Here is a 21,576-nt window from a genome sequence, read left to right as displayed (position 1 = left end):
CTGAAAGACTCCTTTATGACCCTCATCATCTTCCCAATCTAAAGATGCTGCGCTGACATCTGGGCTGTGAGCAATTCCTAGTCCTCTTAATGTTTGATTGGCCTTGACAAGGGGCCATTGTTTTGGCCAATCAGCTAAATTTATAATACTTTTGTCTGCCCCTGTATCTAACAGCCCCCAGAAGGGTTTTCCTCTTATTTTTAAGACTGTCATGGGCCTGTTGCTCATATCCATAGTCAGACACATCAAATCATTTCCTCCAAGCCCTCCATCTCGCTACCTTCCTGTAGACTTATATTTGTCATGGTGGCTGGGCAGGATTAGGAGTTGAGCAATCCTATCCCCAGGGTTGATAATGGTGATGCCTCTTGGAGAGGAAACTAAAATTTTTACTTCCCCTGAAAAATCTGGGTCAATAACCCCTGGGTGGATAACGAGACCTCTAAGAGTGGTGGAACTTCTACCCAGAAGTAATCCCACAGTGCCTCTGGCGGGCCCCCATGGAAATCCGAGGGCACCACCTGCACACCCATTTCAGGGGTTAAGACCATTCGGGTGGTGGCACGCAGGTCAAGTCCTGCTGAGCCTGTGGTGGCTCTTCTGGGTCCGTAGGGGGAAACATCTGTCTCGCCTTCTGCGGCAGCGCCATGACCGCCCCGTACATTTGGTTCGGGCCCTGGGGGGAAAGGCCCTGCTTCCCGTTTTTTGAACTCCCCCAATTATTTGGTGGCAGCCGATTTCCGTCCATATCAGTGACTGAGCGGCAATCGCTAGCCCAGTGATTCCCCTTTCTACATCTGGGGCATAGCTGTGGTTTCGGTCCTCCATAACCTTTATTTGGATGCGCCTCTTCCACCTTCACAAATTGGACTGGTTGACTCTGTCTTCCTCCTCGTGCCTGGCTGTTGCGCTGTGGGCAGTGCTTTTTCATATGACCTTCTTGCCCACATAAGAAACACCCTTTGGTCCTAGCCCCATTTGCACCTTGCAACGCTTGTGCAAAAGCAGCAGCCATGACCTGGCCCTGAACTAGAGGTCCTGTGATATCCCTGCAGACCTTGATATACGCTGACAAGTCTTTCGCTTTCCAGGGTCTAATGGCTTCTCGGCACCATTTATTGGCATTTTCAAAAGCCAATTGTTTAACTAGGGGCATAGCCTGGTCTATGTCCCCAAACATCCTACCAGCTGTTTGTATCAACCTGTCCACAAAATCTGCATAGGGCTCATTCGGCCCTTGTAGCACTTTGGATAACTGTCCTTGCAAATCTCCAGCACCCCTTAACGTCTTCCATGCCCTCAAAGCTGCGGTTGCTATCTGGTGATATACCCCTGGCGGATAATTACTTTGTGTCTGTGACCCAAAATATTGTCCCGCACCTGTTAACATGTCTAGGTTCCACTGTGGGTTACCTGCTGCTGCATTTCTTCGCGCCGTGTCCTGGCAATTATCCTGATTCTGGATCTTCCATTCTAAATATTGCCCACCAGATAAAACTGCTCTAGCCAAGTTACTCCAGTCTTCCGGAGTGAGGTAAAGGCTACCTAGCGTTTCAACCAAAGAAACCGTAAAAGCAGCCTGAGGCCCATAGGACATAACTGCTTCCTTCAGCTGCTTTACGAGTTTAAAATCTGGGGGCTGATGATATCTTTGCTGATGTTGATCTTCCATGACGGGGAAAAACCCTTTTTCTGGCCCTAATACTTCTCTCCAACTCTGTGCGGTGCAGCTCGCACAATAGCAGGCCTTGGTGCAGCAAGGTTTATACGGAGGAGGCCCCTCGTAAGGTGGCGCTGTTGGGGCTGGGCGCGTGGGCATAAGATCTAAGTTATCTACCACTTCCTTTGTTTGTAACTGCGCCATGGCTCCTTCTTTCACTTTTAATTTCAGCTGCGCCATAACTTCCCCCTGCATTTCGAGCTGCGCCATAGCCTTTTTTAGTTCCTCCTCCTTTTTTGCAAGCTCTCTTTTCATTTCTTCCACTCTCTGATCATCGGAGGGACCCCCTCCCGTCACTTTTCTCTTATCACCCGGACGGGCGTTTTCCTCGTCCGAGCTTTCTTCTGAGCTTTCACTTTCAGAACTGGAATCTCTCCAGGATCCTTTGCAAGACTCCTCTTTTACCTGTTCTAAGCTCTCCTCCCTGTAGAACCGCCTTGCGTATGGGTTCGCGGGACGATAGTAAGCAGACCTTCACTAAGGACCAAACAGCGAGAGTTCCCGGCATAGTGCGCGGGTCGCACCTGAGGTCCTCCCCTAGATATTCCCACTGGGGAATATTAAGCAATCCCTCCTCTAAGAACCATGGAGCGGTTTGACCCACTTCTTTTAGAAACAAGCGAGCCTTCTTATTTTTCAAAGGGGTCCCATTTGCTTTAAGAACGTCAGTTAGCGGCCCCAACATTTTATATGCAGCCATCTCGTTTCCCATCCCGGAAAGCTTTACTCTCGTCCTTATCCTAGGAACTTTCCCTGTCGCTCACTAGACAGAAATAGGTGCACTCCTTACCTGATCATCACCGACTCTGTGCGTCTCTCACGATGAGAATCCCGGGTTTCGGCACCACTTGTCGCTCTTGGCCCGCAAGAACGACTCAGAGACTCACGTAGCAGCGAACCTTCTTCTTTAGTCGCTTTTCTTCTTCTCCTCCCCTTACCCTCGGCGCATGCATTTTTATACAGGCAGTGTTAACCAATCAAAATGCAGTGCTCATGCACCTCCCGCGAGAGTGGACCTAAATGAACAGCCAATCATATTCAGTCCCTTACGGCTCTTAGAGTAGGCCTCCTGTACTGGCTCCCGACACTTCTAATCTTGTCAAATTTTAACATGGCTGAATAAATGATTTTAATGTTTCTCCTCAGGTTTCCAACTCTTTGTTTATAGACAATAATATGACCTCAAGTGATTATGATGAAATAAAATGCCATAACATATGTACAGTCCTTAGCAAAACGCTTAGCACAATATCCCTCAGTGAACTATTGTTATGATAATTTTTTTTCTTTTTGAGAGAGAGCAAGAGTGAGCATACAGGTGGGAGTTGGGGGAGAAGAGTGAAGGGGCAGAGGGAAAGGGAAGGAGAAAACCTAAAGCAGGATTCACACCTAGCACAGATGCCAAAGTGTCATGAGACTTGAGATCTTAAGATCTTGAGACTTGAGACCCTGAGATCCTGAATTGAGCCGAATTCAAGGGTTGGATGCTCAAGAGTTGGATGCTCAACTTACTAAGCCACACAGGTGCCCCTCTTATAGGAACTTTTATTAGTGCTGCAAAACACTCAACCCTGTCTGACTTCAAGTAAGTCTTGTAACTTCTGTGAGCCTTCATTTTCATCACTTTTCAGAGGAAGGGAGTTGATAGATTTTCCTTCCAGAGTAAGTCAGGTCCCACCAACACGAGAAAATAGACTTCTTTAAAGCTATTTCTTCCTGGCCTCCAGAGACTCATCTAGTAAGAAGAAGCTATGGCCAAGGTGTTCTCCTCTAGGATCTTGATGGCTTCTTATCTAACGTTTAGGTCTTTCATCCATTTTGAATTTATTTTCGTATATGGTGTTAGGAAGTGGTCCAGTTTCATTCTTTTGCATGTAGCTGTCCAGTTTTCCCAACAGCATTTATTGAAGAGACTCTTTTTTCCATCAGATAGTCTTTCTTGCTTTGCCAAAGATTACCTGACCAGATAGCTATGGGTCCATTTCTGGGGTCTCTATTCTGTTCCTTGATGTGTGTGTTTGTTTTTGTGCCAGTACTGTACTGTCTTGATGACTGAAGCTTTGTATTGTAGCTTTAAGTGTGGAATCTGATGCCTCCATCTTTGCATTTCTTTTTTGGGATTGCTTTGGCTGTTCAGGGTTTTTTGTGGTTCCATCAAAATGTTAAGATTATTTGTTCTATGGAGCACTAGTGTTGTGCATAAACAATGAATTCTGGAACACTGAAAAGAAAAAAAAAGATTGTTCTAGGTCTGTGAAAAATGCTGGTGGTATTTTAATAAGGATTGCATTAAATGTGTATATTGTTTTGGGTCCTATAGACATTTTCACAGTAGCTGTTTTTCCAGTCCATGAGCATGGGATGTTTTTCCATTTATCTTTGTCCTGCTCAGTTTCTTTCATAAGTGTTCTGAGTAGAGGTCTGTTACTTCTTTAATTATATTCTAGGTGTCTTACAGCCTTTGGTGCAATTGTAAATGGGATCCATTCCTACATTTTTCTTTCTGCTGCTTCATTATTGGCATATAGAAATGCAGCCAATTTCTGTACATTGACTTTACATCCTGCAATGTTACTGAATTCATGTCTCCATTGTAGCAATGATGTGGGTGGAGCTAGAGTATATGATGCTGAGAGAAATAAGTCATTCAGAGAAAAACAAATACTATACAATTTCACGCACATGCAGAATTAAAGAAACAAAATGGATGAACATAGGGAGGAAGAAAAGAGAAAGGCCAGCTATATACCAGACTCTTAACTCTAGAGAATAAACTGATGGTTACTAGAGGGGAGGGGATAGATTAAATGGATGATGGGCATTAAGGAGGGCACTTGTTGGGGTGAGCACCGAGTTTTGTATGGAAGTGATGAATCATTAAATTGTATTCCTGAAGCCAATATTATACTCTGTGTTAACTAACTGGAATTTAAGTAAAAACTTTGAAATAAAAAAAAAAAACAAACAAACCATAAAATCCTTGCTGAATCTCACAGAGTAATATCATTACGCAATGTGCTTGGAGACTGGCATGGGGTGGGGTGAAGATAAACTTTCAGAAGTGGTTGATCCAGTCCTCTGTCCTCTACTTTGAATGCTCAGTGCCACCTGGCCACACCCATGCACCATCAACTCTGGCAAATCCAACCACTAAATTGAAGAGATTGATGCTGTTGATGCATAATGAACAACCCTTTAGAATTTCTTTAAAAAAAAAAAAAAAGAGGAAGACAGTTTTACTTGAGCCTAGATCAGGACAACTATGTGGGATAGGCAGTCTTCACATAGAAGAGAGTGTTCCGAGAAATGAACTTTTGGTGTAGGGTTATATCCATTTTTTATCAAAAAATTTTCAAATTGTTAGACAAAACACATTGTAGAAAGACACTCCAGTTCCCAGTGTTAAGTTTCTACTATATGCAAGATTGTATGACTTTAATATCATGGGAAACAAGGAAGTGTCTTCCTTTTTCTTCTGTTTTCCCAAATGCTCCTTTTGGGTTATTTTCTTTTATCAAGCAGATGTACATTGTGTGCTCAGTATAGAAAGAGAGCCCCTGCACTGAGTTTCCATGGACTCCTTTTGACTTTTTTTTTTAAGATTTTATTTATTTATCAGAGACAGAGAGGGGGAGAGAGCGAGCACAGGCAGACAGAATGGCAGGCAGAGGCAGAGGGAGAAGCAGGCTCCCTGCCGAGCAAGGAGCCCAATGTGGGACTCGATCCCAGGATGCTGGGATCATGACCTGAGCCGAAGGCAGCTGCTTAACCAACTGAGCCACCCAGGCGTCCCCTTTTTGACTTTTGATAAATGTGAAAGCATTGCATCTTTGGGGAGCCAGGACCAGGACCCACAAACACTAAAAGTTGAAAATTTCCTTTGTTGGTGCTACAGGAACCTCTTAAGTCTGTGGCTCATCAGATGTAGGAGAGATCCTGAGCTGAGAAAGTGAGTATGTGCTTCAGGGCATCGCTTTCCCCTGCCTTCCTGTTTCTCTCTTCTCAGCCTCAGATTCTATGTCATTTAACACCACTGCACACATCCACTGTGGGTATCATCCATCACTGAGCCATGACCTTGAATGTCCTGTGTTTGGTTAGAGGACTACAACCTCAGGTCATGTCAAAGGCATGAGGTCAAGTCAAAGGAATCTATGAAGCAGTGCTCCATCTTTTAAAAATTGTTTTACTTCTTTGAAACTTGAATTTCAGTATAGTTATCTTACAGTGTTAACATAAGTTTCAGAGGTAAAATGTGGTGATTGAACATTTCCATACATTGCCTAGTGCTCATTCGCACAAGTGCACTTCTTAACCCCCATAACCTTCACCCATTCCGTGGCCCCCCTCCCCTCTGGCTACCACCACTTTGTTCTCTATAGTTAAGAGTCTGATTCTTGGTTTGTCTCTCTCCCTTTTCTTTTGCTTTGCTTATATATTTTGTTTCTTATGTTCCACATACAAGTGAAATCATATGGTATTTATCTATCTCTGACTAACTTAATTCACTTAGTATAATGTGCACTAGATCCATCTGTCTCATTTCAAATGGCAAGATTTTATTCTTTTCTATGGCTGAATAATATTCTGTGATAGAAATATACCACATTGTCTTCACCAATCATCTGTGGATGGGCATCCAAGTTCTTTCCATAATTTGGTTATGCATGTATTCCTGCTAATTAGTGTTTATTTATTTCTGGGAGTCAATATCCAGTAGCAGGATTATTGGATGATAGGGTAGTTCTGGTTTTACCTTTTTGAGGAAACTCCATACCGTTTTTCACAATGACTACACCAGTTTGTGTTCCCACCAATATGAAAGAGGGTTCCCTTTCCTCTACAGCCTTGCCCACACTTGTTATTTCTTATATATTTTTTTTTATTTTAGCCCTTCTGACAGGCATGAGTTGATATCTTGGTGGTTCTTTTTTTTTTTTTTTAAGTTTTTACCTACTTATTTGAGATAGAGAGCATAAGTGGGGAGGAGTCAGAGAAAGAGAAGCAAGCTCCCCACTGAGCAGGGAGTCTGATGGGGGACTAGATCCCAGTGAAATGTAGTCCTTATGACATAATCAAAACAGCAAGGAAAGCAACACACACACACACACACACACACACACACACACACACACACACAGGAGTCATCTAGGGTTTAGAGATGTTAAGTTCTTGAGGAACCTCCATTCTGTTTTCTGGAGTGGTTGCACTAATTTGCATCCCCACCAAGAGTGTCAGAGGGTTCCCCTTTCTCCGTATTCTTGCCAACATCTATTGTTTCCTGAGGTGTTAATTGTAGGCATTCTGACTGATGTGAGGTGGTATCTCACTGTGGTTTTGATTTGTATTTCCCTGATAGGACACTCTATTTTTAACACTCAGTAAAAACTCATTATGCGAGTACTTTCTATTCAGCTAGGATGCCCATGTATGCAGGCAGTAGAAAAAGAGTATTCAATACAGAACACTCAGGGAGTCCTGATTCCATCACTAGGAGTCCTCCCCCAATGAGAGATGACAGGGGAAACTGACTTTCAAATAGCTGGTCACTGTTGAATAGACTTAATTGTAGCTGTGAAACAAAACTCTGGGAGTGGAATAGGTGGGAAAAATAGGATGTCAACAATGTTAGGTCCCCAATGTTGGGTCCCGCAATAATGGGTCCATGATTAAAGGAGCAAGACTGATACAAAGCAAAGGCTGAGCAAAGCTTTATTTCACACCAAGCATCGAGAATCAAACCGACTGTTCGGGGCCATGCCTCTTACAGAGAGGGCGACCTCTCTCTGTTTCACAGACTAGCTTTTAAGGGCAAAGGCCAGTTGGTTGGGCCTGGCCATGCACAGGTGGCCAATGAAATTGTAACACACAGAGAAAGCTGCACAGTAATGCTAGGTCACACATAAGTGACCAACTGAATTACAATTTACCCTATAGTAGACATTTGAACCAGCCTTTCACCTTGGTCAGAAATGGCACCCAAAAGTTGCCCAAAGGCTGGGGCCCATACTCCTTGGTAACTAGGGAGACAGTATGCACCCCCCCCCCCCGCCACTGATAAGATGTCTCCACCTGGCCTGACCCACCCTTGTATTTGGGCTTTGTTACCTGGGACTGGTTTCCAGGACTTGTTTTTAAGTAAGTCCCCTGGGGGAAGGGGGGCGGGTACAGTTTAAGTTTTAAGCAACAGAATTATTGTTTAGCTGGTATGGAAGAGCTCTGGCTAAATAGGTCCTTAGAAGCAACATCTGTTTCACAAGGTGGAAACACTAGTATTCGAAGTGTCCTATTAAAACAGAAGGAGAGAGAAAATAAAATAATGTCAAAAGTTTGAGGTGGAGAGATCCCTTAAAACTCAGAAACTGAATGGGAAAAATTTGACAAGCTAATATGGAACCAGACATGTCCAAAACTTTTGTGCAATGCTCAGCCCTACGTATACGACCTCCCTAAACAGCAGACTCACATATAGGTACACAGGAGCACATGCAGAAAAGAAAACAAATATCACAGAGAGACAAACACAGAAAAATTTCCTTCCTGTAGGGGAAGTAGAGCCCAAAAGTGATGGAGATTCAGTGTACATTTGACTATGAGAACCAAGAATATTTCCATTACCATATATCCAGATCCACCAAATCACCATGACAGGAACAGATTAGAGCATCAAATGTCAGTAATTCACAAGTTCACAGTGATTGTCCAAACAAAAAACTTTAATGATACAGAAGGAGGACAGAATGTTCTTTTCCACATCGCAATGCCAGCAAATACACATTGTATAAATATCAGAAAGTTAGAATTCTTCTGATGTACAAACACAGATAGGGTTATGAGGCATCACAGGAATTATTAGAAGATGGCAACATTTTAGAGAAAGACTTTAGAGAAGAGGCTCTTCATACATCCTCAGAGTACACCACTTGCCAAATTCTTAATTTTAGAACAAAAATTATGTGTCTTGCTGTGAACAGATCTGATAGGCCCTCCATAGCAAAGTAATCAAAGCTGCCCTCCCAAGAATGGTGACAGGCAAACTGAACACTCTTGTGGTATCATTATACAGGAAGTTTGGGGGAGCCAGGTGCTGTTCTGCTGAGGAGGGCCATAGGGCTTGCTTCCCCATGGCCATGAGGAGAGGGGAGAGGGAATTTGCAAGCCTAGGACCTGGTTCAGAGCTGATACTAAACACCAGGCTCTTGCTCACCTCACTGTATTGGAGCATCGTGGGGTTTGACCTCAGCCCATTGCTGCCTGCAGCCACAAGCCTTTGATGATCAACACAGGAGCTAGAGCTTCCAACTCCCCCACTCACCTTGGATGAGCATCCACTGGTTCCCAGAACCCATCTTGGCATCCAGGCTCCCGATGGCAGAGGAGACACCGAGCCAGGCTCTGTTGTCACCACAGTCCAACTGCTGGTCCAGCTGCAATCACAGGGAATCAGCCACCTGGGTGCTTGGCTGTGTCTGCGCTCCTGAACTTTGCACCTCTGCTCTTAGGAAAGTCAAGTTTCCACTCCATGGCCCGTGGTGACAGGAAGCCTGCATCAGAGCTGAAGCAAGAAGAGATTTCTGTGGGATACATTCCAGGACTCCTTAGGTGAGTGCTCTCAGAACATCCTTGTCCAATGTCCCCATCTGTCTGTGAGACCACCCAGCGAGCAGGTACAAAGGCAGACATCATGGGTATGAAGGAGATGTCCCCATTAATTCTGAGCCTGGGGATGCTGGGATGGCAGGTGACCTGGCTGCAAAGTCCCTGAGCTGAAAATCACCCCCCCTTGACTCTACAGGGCCTTTGGAGGGGCACATGGTCTCATGCCTATCATTCTGTTAGTAGTAACCTTGGTCTTATAGCCTAGAGAGAAGTTTCTGGGGAGTCTCAGGACATGGGGAGAAGTTGTCCGTGTGTACCAGAAAAAAAAAAGAAGAAGAACAGGAGAAGTTCAACCTCAATGCTTCCAGTACCACTAGAAAATCGAGTTGCAAAAAGATACTGTGGACCAAGTTACAGGAACTCTTAGAACTCTGGAGCCTTTTGGAGTTTCCCATCTGCAATATCTGTCTGCCCTTCCTCCCACCCACACAACTGTATTCTATTGCCCCTGGGAGGAGGCACCAACACCTCTAAGTAAAGGATCAGGGGTCTGAGTCCCTTTGGAATCTTTGGGGCCAGAAGTGCTACAGGATCAGGCATTGTGGGTCTTCAGGGAGGGCATACAGTGCCCAGTCCTGGCATCACACACCCCTCAGTGAGTCTGGGCAGCACTCCCTCATCAAACATGCTCAGGTTGCTACCGAAGGGAGCCCATGTTCTCAGCAAGGGGGCTACCCAGAGACCTGCAACAGCCTCTCATCAGAGCAGGTCAGCCTCAGCCTTCTGGCCATGCACACTTATCTCCTGTGTGCATCTCATTCTCCGCTGTTCACCTGTCACTACAAACAGAGTTCATGGGTCTGTGACTGTTTAGTCTTCCTGAAAGCAGCCTATATGGCTATTCATCATGGAATCCTTTACCTCCTTCTATCTGCTGCCCCATCAATGCCCCCAAATCCTGTCCTACCACATGCCCACCCTGCTGGTCAACACTCACTGCCCTCTCTGCCACACAGTCTCTACACTCCTCATCCTGCCCCTGGGGTCCCTCTATCTTCAGGTCCCTCTTTGTCCTCCAGCATCACTTCTCCCAGCCCCACTCCAGGTCCCTCTCCCAGCTCCCAGGTCTTCAGCCACAAGCACATTTCTCAGACCAGGGAGCCCTCCATCATTCCTCGAGGCACAGTGTTCCAGTCATTCATCAGCACAATGTCAGACATGTCCTAAGATTTTGTGACACTTCCTCCTGGGGGAAAGGGTAAATCTTCTGCAATGAACAAATCTGGGTGGGGAAAGAATGGTGAAATCCAGGTTCCCCATTCTCAAATGTTATTTGGATAAAGGTCTAAGAGTATTTGAAGTTATCTGTCCTAATTTCCTCGTGTCCTTTTCTGGCTCTATTCTCAACTTCCAGGCTTCATCAAATCTACTCTTACAATATGCAGGCACATGTAGGAGAAAAGGGAAAACCTCTTATCAAACTTGTGAAAGCCTGCCTCTATGTGTAGTTTGGCAGGTGGGGAAAAGCCATGGATCAAAGATGAGGTTGGAATTTTGGGTGAGATTGGGCCGTTTCTTCCGGGTGTAGGGACGATGGGCCCGAGTAGTTCTCCTGCAGCCCCAATGCTGGAATCACTGCTTATGCTCAGTGTTCACATGCTCCTGTCAGATCCTGCTACCTGAATAGGGTGTGTATAATGTAAACACTGCATTCAGTCATCTCAGCCCATCCATGTGGGTGCATTTGGCCTCTCCTGCTCCAGGGTGAATGGAAGGCCTTGTCACACACACCTGGCTTCTGAGACATGCATCTGAACCTTTCTCATCCCTCCCTTCCTGGGAACCCCTACCTTTCTGTCAGCATCTCTGAAGGAGCTGTGCAGCATCAGAGGGATATCAGGCAACTTAGTGGAGAGCCTCTAGGGAACACCTAGTGATATCAGAAAAGGCCTAGGACCTCTCAGCCCTGGTTGCTTTTGGATGGAGAACCTCATGGAGATACTCATCTCCTGGGGGACATGGATGAGCCACAGTCTCTGCTCACACGACAGAGTCACTCCCAGGGTAGGCATTGGCAGATGTGTGGCTGGCTTCCAGGTGATGTTGGGGACTTTTGGACAATATTTTGTTCACATTTACAACTGTTTCAAATAATTTGATAGAAAAGCAAGATGAAAGGGTGAACCCCATCCCCATTAGTCCCTGACAGGACCAAGTGGAGAGCTGTGGACAGTCTAGACTGGTGAGGGACTGATGTCCACTTCTCACTGGTCAAGGGTCTTGAGCAAGGAATGTGACCTTGCTGACACTCAGCACCCTTGGTTCTCACACGAGATGCCACACCAACTAGAGAATGTCCCTGTGAGGACCCCGTGATTCCAGCACAACAGAGCTCCTGGCTCTATTTAATTTAACACTAAATCCAAGAGCAGTGTTCAAACCAGTATAAGTCTACAAGGCCTGTTGGCATGTATGCATCTTTCAGCCTGTTTAGGTTGTTGGATACAGAGAAGACAGGCTTCCTGAATCCCCTAACCCCGGGGACTTTGTGCCCTTCACAATGGGCATACTTACCATCTACATGCAGATCCAAGAAGGTTTCTTGCTTTTCACATGTGGATTAGGCACTTGTATAAGGCCTCCAGGTGTCGGGCAGGTTATGGCCAGCTAAAGAAGTCAGATAATATTTGTTCAGTTACTCCGATAGGGCTTCATTTCTGCTGCCACTGGCAGCTCCCTGTGGAGCCTTCTGTCACCAGCAGGACTGGAGATGCAACAAGAAGGTTGAGTCAACTTGGAGTCCCAGCTGGTTTTGACAGCAGGGAGGAGGGACTGGTCATGGAAACAAACGGGAAGTCCTCATCCAGGGAGATGAGCCATTTTTCCTCCATCTGGGGCCAGAGTGTGGATGCACTGGGGATAGTTTGGGGAGGCATGGAGTGAAAGAGAGCAGGAGGTGGTCAGAGCATGGCCAAAATGGGAGTTTAAAGGGAAGGATTCTGAACGTCCGCAGTGCACGACAGTCAGAAAACAGCACACTCAGAAAACAATCAAAACAGCACCAAGGCTTTGGCATATGTCTTGTTGAAATTTACAGAAATCACCAAAACAACCCAGAGGCAACATTGTGGATTCCCAGAAAGCTCGTGTGTCCAAGGCCTACATGTCTGAAGACTGAGACATGAATTTTTTTTCTAAACACAATTTTGCCATCAATGCCTGCCAATGTCATAATGCAAAACCAGCAGAGACAGATGGCATCTTAGGCTGGATCCAAATCAAAGAGAGACCGTGATAATGCCAGAAATCCTGTGATTGCTGGGTCTACCAGCATCAGTCTGAAACTGTCCTTTTGGATGGGGCTTTGCCTGATTTGGGGATCAGAGTGATGCTGGTTTCATCAAAAGAGTCTGAAAGTTTTCCTTCTGTTTCTATACTTTGAAACAACTTCAGGAGAATAGGTATTTTCTTCTTTGAATGTTCGATTGAATTCCCCAGGGAATCCATCAGGTCCTAGGCTCTTGTTTTTTGGGAGGTTTTTGATCACTGCTTCAGTCTTGTTACTAGATATCAGTCTATTCAGATTGTCGGTTTCTTCCTGCTTCAGTCTGGATAGTTTAGAGGTTTCCAGGAATACATCCTTTTCTTCAAGGTTGCTGAACTTATTGGCATAGAACTGTTAATAATTTCTGATGATTGTTTCTATTTCTTTTGTGTTAGTTGTTATCTCTCCCCTTTCATTCATAATTTTATTAATTTTGGTTCTTTCTTTTTTCTTTTGGATTAGTATGGGCAGTGGTTTATTGATCTTATTGATTCTTTCAAAGAATCAGCTTCTAGTTTCATTGGTGTGTTCTACTGTATCTCTAGATAACTCACTGATCTCTGCTCTAATCTTGATTATTTCCCTTCTCGTGCATAGGGTTGACTTAATTTGTTGTTGAATTTCCGGTTCTTAAGATGTAAAGAGAGCTGGTGTATTCGGGATTTTTCAGTTTTTTTGAGTAAGGCTTGGATGGCTGTGTATTTCCCCCAAGGGACTGCAGATTCCAAGTTTGGGAGGGATTAGGCAAGAGGCACAAGTGGCACAGTGAAACAGAGAACATCGCTAATGGACCATTTTGTGGGTGTCTGAATGGGTGAAATAGGTACATTTGGCACTTTCTAGATTTGCCTAGATCTCAGTTGTCACCATTAAATAAAAGCCCATGATTCTTCAGAGTTACCTGGGGCAAATCCGGTCTTGGTCTTCTTCCTCCAAAAGATCATATGACTTCCTAAAAATAGAGACATGGGGCGCCTGGGTGGCTCAGTGGGTTAAAGCCTCTGCCTTCAGCTCGGGTCATGATCCTGGGGTCCTGGGATCCAGCCCTGCATCGGGCTCTCTGCTCAGCGGGGAGCCTGCTTCCCCCTCTCTCTATCTCTGCCTGCCTCTCTGCCCACTTGTGATCTGTTTGTCAAATAAATAAATAAAATCTTTTTTTAAAAATAAATAAATAAAATAAAGAGAGACAGGGCCAATCACATTCAATAGAGCACCATTTATGCATTAAAATTATCCACTAAGGAAGATGTGGTCTGTATACACTATGGAGTATTATGCCTCCATCAGAAAGGACGAATACCCAACTTTTGTAGCAACATGGACAGGACTGGAAGAGATTATGCTGAGTGAAATAAGTCAAGCAGAAAGAGTCAATTATCATATGGTTTCACTTATTTGTGGAGCATAACAAAAAGCATGGAGGACATGGGGAGTTAGAGAGGAGAAGGGAGTTGGGAGAAATTGGAAGGGGAGGTGAATCATGAGAGACTATGGACTCTGAAAAACAATCTGAGGGTTTTGAAGGGGCGGGGGATGGGAGGGCGGGGTACCAGGTGGTGGGTATTATAGAGGGCACGGATTGCATGGAGCACTGGGTGTGGTGCAAAAATAATGAATACTGTTATGCTGAAAATAAAAAATAAATTTAAGGGACGCCTGGGTGGCTCAGTTGGTTAGGCAGCTGCCTTCGGCTCAGGTCATGATCCCAGCGTCCTGGGATCGAGTCCCACATCAGGCTCCTTGCTCCGCAGGGAGCCTGCTTCTCCCTCTGACTCTGCCTTCCACTCTGTCTGCCTGTGCTCGCTCTCGCTCGCTCGCTCGCTCTCTGACAAATAAATAAATAAATAAATCTTTAAAAAAAAAAAAATTAAAAATAAATTAAATATCCACTATGACTAGCACTGGGGCATAATTATCCTTAGCAGGGCATAGGATAGTGTAAGAGAAATCCTCCAGGAGGTCTCAGGGAGTGTCTTGGGAATGTGTCATGGTTTGCCTTCCTTAGCCATTGGGCATGAGCTCCCTGATGTGGTCGGACCAAAAAGAAAGAGTCTGTGTATGGAGTGAAATGTCTGTTTTACCATAGATTTGGGGGAACATCTTACCTGAATTTTAAAAACTTACTGCAAACTTCTCACCTTCCCTTATCTCATGAGATACTCTGGGTGTGATAGTTTAAAGGCATTTCAACACAGAGACCAGACTGATGGATAGAATCTGCAAATCTTCAAATCAAGAGGAATATTTTGTGTACAGTCCTCTGTGCTGCACAGACATAGGAGACATGCATGGGGAGGGGCAATGCCCAGGCTCAATGCCTTTGCTTCAGAGAAACATCCAAGCCAGCTGATGGCAGAGAAGCTGATGTCCTGATACTCCAATGATGACTCACTGAAGGTAGCCAACATAAAGGACACAGACAGTGGGGATCAGAGCAGTCAAACCAGGGAAACAACAAATCCAAAGATATAGGTAAGGCTGATGACGTCTTTGGACAGGCATAAAAGTGCAAGGACATTGTTTGGGTATGAAAACAAGAGCAGTGAAGATGAGGAGAGACATTTACTGGAAATCAGGAACAAAGACAGACACCTTGGCCTGTGTAAGACAAGTGAGTGTGAGTTGTCACATCCACCTTGAATCTAGTGTCCTAACTTCTGTCAGAAGCCATAAGCAGGGCCTGAGATGAGGAACAAAGCACAGGTCCATGACTCACCTGATGTCTGTGCTGAAAAGTCTATCCTAGAGCCTGACTGACATTCCTAGGTCTTCCAAGCTTCTACACAGGGATGAGACATCTCATTGTAACCAGAGTTTGGGATACCAAACATAGGGGGTAACTTGGGAGTCTAGTTGGAGCTTTATCACCTTGACAATGGAGGACTCACTAGTTAATTCTAGAGCAAAACAGATGTCCAGATCTTTAAATTAGTTGCTCTCAGCCCTCCTAAAAGTTGCATGCTGGTCAGACAGTTCAGATGGGGCTGAATCAGCCAAAGAGCATTCATCCAGTGAGTCCCCTTGGGCATCCTGCTCTTCCACTTCTGTCAGCTTTGTGTTGAGCCTGGTAGCGTGGGGAGATCTGAGCATTAAAACAAGAAAAGGAGACACCCCAGCATCCTACTGGTTTTTATGGGAAGCTGAGAAGCAGAGTCTTAAGAAAGGAGCACAGCCATTATTGAGGCAAAAACTATCCTCCTGTTTCATGAGCAGTGTGTGGCTGCTGTGGAGACAGTACAGATATCTAGAGAACAGAAGGATCTCAGGGTAGTGGCCAGATAACAGAGTTTCTGAGCAACAAATTGAATGATTGTAGAATGGAATTCATGGCTCACAGTAACTGTGGAGAATCCTAAAGATGGTTTTGACACTTTTGCATAAATGCTGTTGCTATTACATTCGGTGATGAAGTGAACACGACTTTAAAAGGCATCCTCAACTTGGAGAGATCTCGTGTGTTCAGTGACTCTTTCTCTAACTACTGTGATAAGACATGAATTTTTCCTAGGATTCTTTTGGTAGAATATAACCTCAGTGTGGCAATACTGAAGAGGGAGAGACAGCTATGCCTGTCACTATGGATTTACCAAAAGAAGGTAACAGTGAAATGCAGAGAATCTCACTGACTAATCAATTCACCAAGTTCAACTGAATGCAAGTTAGTGAGATGGAGGGGTCCATTAATGGAATTTAGCCATATAACACAGTAAAGACACACATCATGGTTAAAAGAGATACTTTCTGGTTGGAGAATGGATGAAATAGATACATTCATTGGTTTCTACTTTTTAATTGAAATGCAGTCCTTAAATTTAACCACTGAAATATCAACCTATGATTCTTTCTTTTTATTATTTACATATAATGTGTTGTTTCAGCAATACAGGTCTGTGAATCATTGGTCTTATACAATTCACAGCACTCACCATAGCACATACCCTCCCCAATGTCCATCACCCAGCCACCCCATCCCTCGCCCACCCACAGCAGCCCTCAGTTTGTTTCTCCAGATTAAGAGTCTCTTATGACAAACAATGAGTTTTCAGAGTTACCTGGGACATACGAGGTCTTGGTCTTCTTTCTCCTAACCATGGAATTGATTTTCTGTAAATAGATAAAGACCATGCCAGTCATTAAGCAGATCCCTTTCAGTACAAAAGAATCCAGTGTCTAATGCTGCCCAGGCACTCAGATGTGCTTAATGTGAGAACAGGTTTAGTGAGAAGATTTTTGAGGATGCCTCAGGTATTGCCTTGTGACAACTGCCTTGATTTCCCGGCCTTAGCCATTGGGTAGGAGATTATCATCAGAGTTTCCCCTGTCTGAAGTCTGTGTAAACACTTTAACTTCTCTTTTTTTCACAGATTCTGGAGAGCCAGCCTCTTTGCATTCTAAAAGGATTACTGCAGTATTTAGTCTTCTCTCCTCAGATAGCTGGGTTGCTGAAAGCTTAGTGGAATTTATACACCCAGACTGAAGAGATGGAATGCAACTACAAACCCTCAAGTTAAAGTGAGTCTTTGGTGCTACACAGATCATAGCCCAATTCGTGTTGGGGGAAGGAAATGCCAAGACACAGCTCTGCTTCTGGAAACACACAAACAGGCTATCGGTGGAGGCACTGATGGTGGGTTTTCAGAACACTGTTTAGGAAGACAAGCCAACCCAAAGGAGATAGAGAATGGGGCTAAGAAGAGCAAGACCAGTTAACCCTGGACAAGAATGCCATTTGACTGTGGCAAGCATAGGTTCATAAAGGACCTGGCTCAGAGAAGAAATGTACAGCTTATTAAATGTGAGAAAAGAAATTTCATTCAAATTAGGTCTGACAGACAACTTCTCTGGTCATATTGCTGAGGTGAGTTGAGTTTGTGGTGCCTGACGTGGGCCCAGCTACCGGACAGAGAAGCCAGGGTGACAGGTGATGCCCTGGGAATAGGAAGAAAGGAAAGATCCCTGACCCACCTGATGTCTGGGCTTAAAACTCCGATCAATATGTCTCTATGGGGCCTGCCCACCGGGATAACCTGTCTGGGCACAGAAGAGGTCTAGGGTATAAAGAACAGGAGATCTGTGTGGATACCCACTTGGAGCTTGACAATGGAGTACTCACTGGCCCCTTCCAGAGAGGAACAGAATTCCAGGTCCTCAGGTGAGAAGATGGTGGCACTCCTGTAAGGCCAGTAGGAGTCAGACAGGTCAGGAAGCACTGAGTATGTCAAGTAGCATTCATCCGGAGAGTCCCATGGTGTGTCCTTCTCTACCACCTCTAGCAGCTGTTTGCTGAGCCTGCATGGTGGGGACAATTGAGCGTTTCCTCAGAGGGATCTGAACCCTATGTCCTGTCTGGCTTTGATGGAAGGCAAAATGGAGTGGTCCAGAAAGCAAAGAGGTTGACCCAAGAAAGAGAGGAACAACTCTTCTTGTGTTTGTGGGACAACATGTGTTTGTCATAGGGGTGGCAGATAGAAAGGACAAAAAGTGCTCAGTACAGAAGCCGAATAGCAAGCTTGTGAAGGAAAAGACTGAATTCTCTCTGTGCCGTCCAGCCATGACTAGCTACATACAGAGTCCCAGAATGGTGGCTTTCCCCCTTCATTCAAATGGCATTGAATTCTGCATCTAGTGGCCAACCACTGGCAGCTTTGGGAGCAGGTGACTGTCCCAGGTATCTCATGCCATAAAGGATCCTTTCTGTAAATACTGTGGCATAAGAAAATATGTTTGTCTCCTTGCCATGATATTTTCATTCTATGAACACTGTCAATTAGTAAGTCCAGCAGGCCGAAAATAAACATGCATGTCTCTGTAAAGTAGACTGGGGACAAGGGGCATGCACAGCGATCCCTGAGATGTATTAGTTCAGCTGGGTCAGTGGACTATGGGTTACTCAACTAAAGAAGTACTTCAGAAATGGGGAGCAATCCCAGTACCACAATGAAAACAGACAACGTTGTGAAAATGGATCATGTGTCATTGACCAAATTGGTAATAGAGCTCTCTTGAGCACTTTCTGCTTTTCCCTGGTTGCCACTTTGCAATTCACAGCCCCTAAGTATTCAGAATTACCTGGGGGCAACTGACTCCTGTCCTTTCAGCCCCTCCTGATCCATTTGCTTTTCTGCAAATAAACGAAGACAAAGTGACACCAAGCAGATTCCCCTTCACAAATGCCCACTCCTGTGTCCCATGTAGCACAGGACAGAAATATAAACTGAGTAATTACAGGCAACTGTGAGAAAAATCATACTGGAGAACTTAGGTAGGTTCTTGTAAGCAATCACTAGGATTGCTCTCTTGAGCCATTAAACAAATGTTCCTGATATGTCAGGCCATCATCACAGCATCCTGCCTTGAGACTATGCAAAGAACAAATGATTCTCTTCCCCAAGATTGGGGAACTACCCAGCTACTTCCTAGAATGTTGCTGCACTATTCAGGCTTTTTCAATCTGAAATGCTCTTGGTTAATTATTTAAAGGAATCAAGTCATTGAGATTAAACCAAAAAATGGAATCTACACACCATCAAATCAGAATAATCTTCAAAGCCACAAAGAAACAGGGGCTGTTTATGGGTGAGGAAAGTTTCAGGATCTTGCCTTGCTCCAGAAAATATACACTGCACGATAGCATGGATCCAGTTCTGATTCTCTGCTGACTTGAGAGAAGACAAATGGAGACACAGACTAAGTGAGGATAGTGAACCAGGGTACTGACATCTCCAAATATATAGAAAAGGCTGCCAGTTACCTTGCAAGGCATTGAAATTCAGGGATATGGCTTAAGAATGGAAATTAGATCCTTGCAAGGGACACAAGAGATGAATTCAAAAGTAGGAGTTCTGGAAGTGACCTCCTGTGCCTGGGCTAGAGAGGTACATAATTCTGGCAGGGCTGCCTTGAGAACAGTGATGGGCAGTGGCCCAGACATAAAAGTGCTGTGGCTTAGACAGGAGTTGAGCAAAGCTCACTGACTCATTAAATGTCTTATTTCAAACTCAAACTTAGAGCCTGAATCAAAAGGGATTGTAAATATATGATTGACTTATGGGGGTCAAGTCCCTCAATCTACACAGCATGTGAGGAACAAGATATATGGATATTACCTGGGGACCATGTGCAGTTTCTGCCCCTTTGGATGGGAACATTCAGAGGCCATATCCAGAGCAGAACCGAATTCTTATGCATCAAATGGGAATTTGCCATCTGTGCAACACTCGTTGCTTTCATGCTCTTCTTCTAAAATTGAAGGAGTCAAAACATATACATTCACTATGTCCTGTAGTTCTTCCTTCTTTTCACCTTAGTGTTGCTCCGTGCTTTGGCAGGTAAGATAGGAATGATAAAAGATCAAATCAGGAGCATCAGACACCATTGCTTCCTAGCTGTTTTTTATTGGAGTTAATAGGTTGCAGAGCAACTTGGCAGTACCCTTGAAGGAAAAAACTATCCTCCAATATGATGAACAGTGTGTGGCATCCTATACAAGGATCAGTGAGAAACAGAATGGTAGATGATCTCGGCACTGGCCTCATAACCAAGTGATGGAGGAGATGAAACTCTCCATCATAGTCATGACTCCCAGCACACAGAGGGAATCCAAACCCTTCTGCATACATTGCATTGAATTTTATCTGCAGTGCCCAAATGACCGCAGTTCCTGAGGCCTTACTCTCAGGCATGCTGACTCCAATGAATATTTTCCCACTATTTTGATATGACATGCATTTATTCTTCAATCTCCTCCCTTGCTATTAAAAATCCTGCCAAGATGATGCTGTCAAACAGGCACAAAGCTGATATGCTTCTCACCTGTGTTTTCACCAATGAGGAGAGAACAGCTGATTACAGGAATCCCTGGGTAGGGTCAGTTCTTGTGTGTCTACTCTCCGTAAGTTACTCAATATGTGAGGGAGTAAGAAATTGAGGCCTCCACAACTACCACATGGAAATAGAGGACACGGTAAAAGGGGATGCTCTTCTATTAGCAGCCATATGGATGAACTAGTTCTAGACAACACTTTCTCTTTATCCCTGAAAGTGAGGTCTCCAGGGGTCACCAGGAAAATTCATAGTCCACAGTCTTCAGTTACCTGGGGCACATTGGCTGTTGTCCATTTTCTTTCCCAAGATCATCTTGACTTTCTACAAGGAAGTTCGGAGACAGCAGGTCACACTAAGGAAATCACACTTCCCATGTTACCAACACAGTGACCACACACACTGCAAGGACATTAAAGTTATCAGTGTAAAACCATATTGTTCTGGCAGAGATATTCCAGGATGCCCAAGGGTAAGCCTTAGGAGAATTAGACAGGACTGTGCCTTGACCTGCTGGGGAAATTCTCTTCCTTGTCCCCTACAAATTATCCCAATATCCTCCTCTAATATGAGTCTGTGAGAAGAGGTCATAATATATTTTCCCCCAGAGATGCAGGGGAAGAACCCAGGCACCTGCCAGAAGTGCTGCTGCAAAAGGGGATAATTCCATGAGATATCATGGTCTTGATGCTTCTTAGGAATTTATACTTGAGACTAGTCTAATGAAGCAATTGTAGAAACCCTCAAATCAAAAAGAATCTTTGGTCTTCTTCTAAAACAAATGCCATTTGTGGTTTGAGTGATGTCAGAGCCCCACCCTGCTTCACAGAAGCAAACACACAAGGTAATGACACAGTTGTTTTCAGGTGACTGCTTAGCTAAGTTGAGCCAGCATAGAGAAGAGAGCAACTGGGAGTGAGAGCAGTGAAATGAGAGAAAGCCCCTTATGTCAGCCAACAATGTTGGACAGGCCTAGAACCTCAAGAGAGGTTGATCATAAAGAGAAAGTATCAGTGCATATTGCAAAAGACATTTGATCCAAGTAGGGTATCTGACAACACCTTTGTGGATGTCCTACTGAAGTGGATAGAGTTTGTCACCCCAAACAGAG

At 44.6% G+C, this 21,576-nt stretch overlaps 1 pseudogene; it reads right to left on the bottom strand.

Moving 5' to 3' along the window:
- Positions 1-12,030: 12,030 nt before the first annotated feature.
- LOC116567374 lies at positions 12,031-18,757 on the bottom strand (annotated as a pseudogene).
- Positions 18,758-21,576: the final 2,819 nt, after the last annotated feature.

This window comes from Mustela erminea, chromosome 10 (assembly GCF_009829155.1).
Source record: "Mustela erminea isolate mMusErm1 chromosome 10, mMusErm1.Pri, whole genome shotgun sequence".
Lineage (NCBI taxonomy): Eukaryota > Metazoa > Chordata > Mammalia > Carnivora > Mustelidae > Mustela > Mustela erminea.
This window is presented reverse-complemented; position numbering and strand designations above follow the sequence as displayed.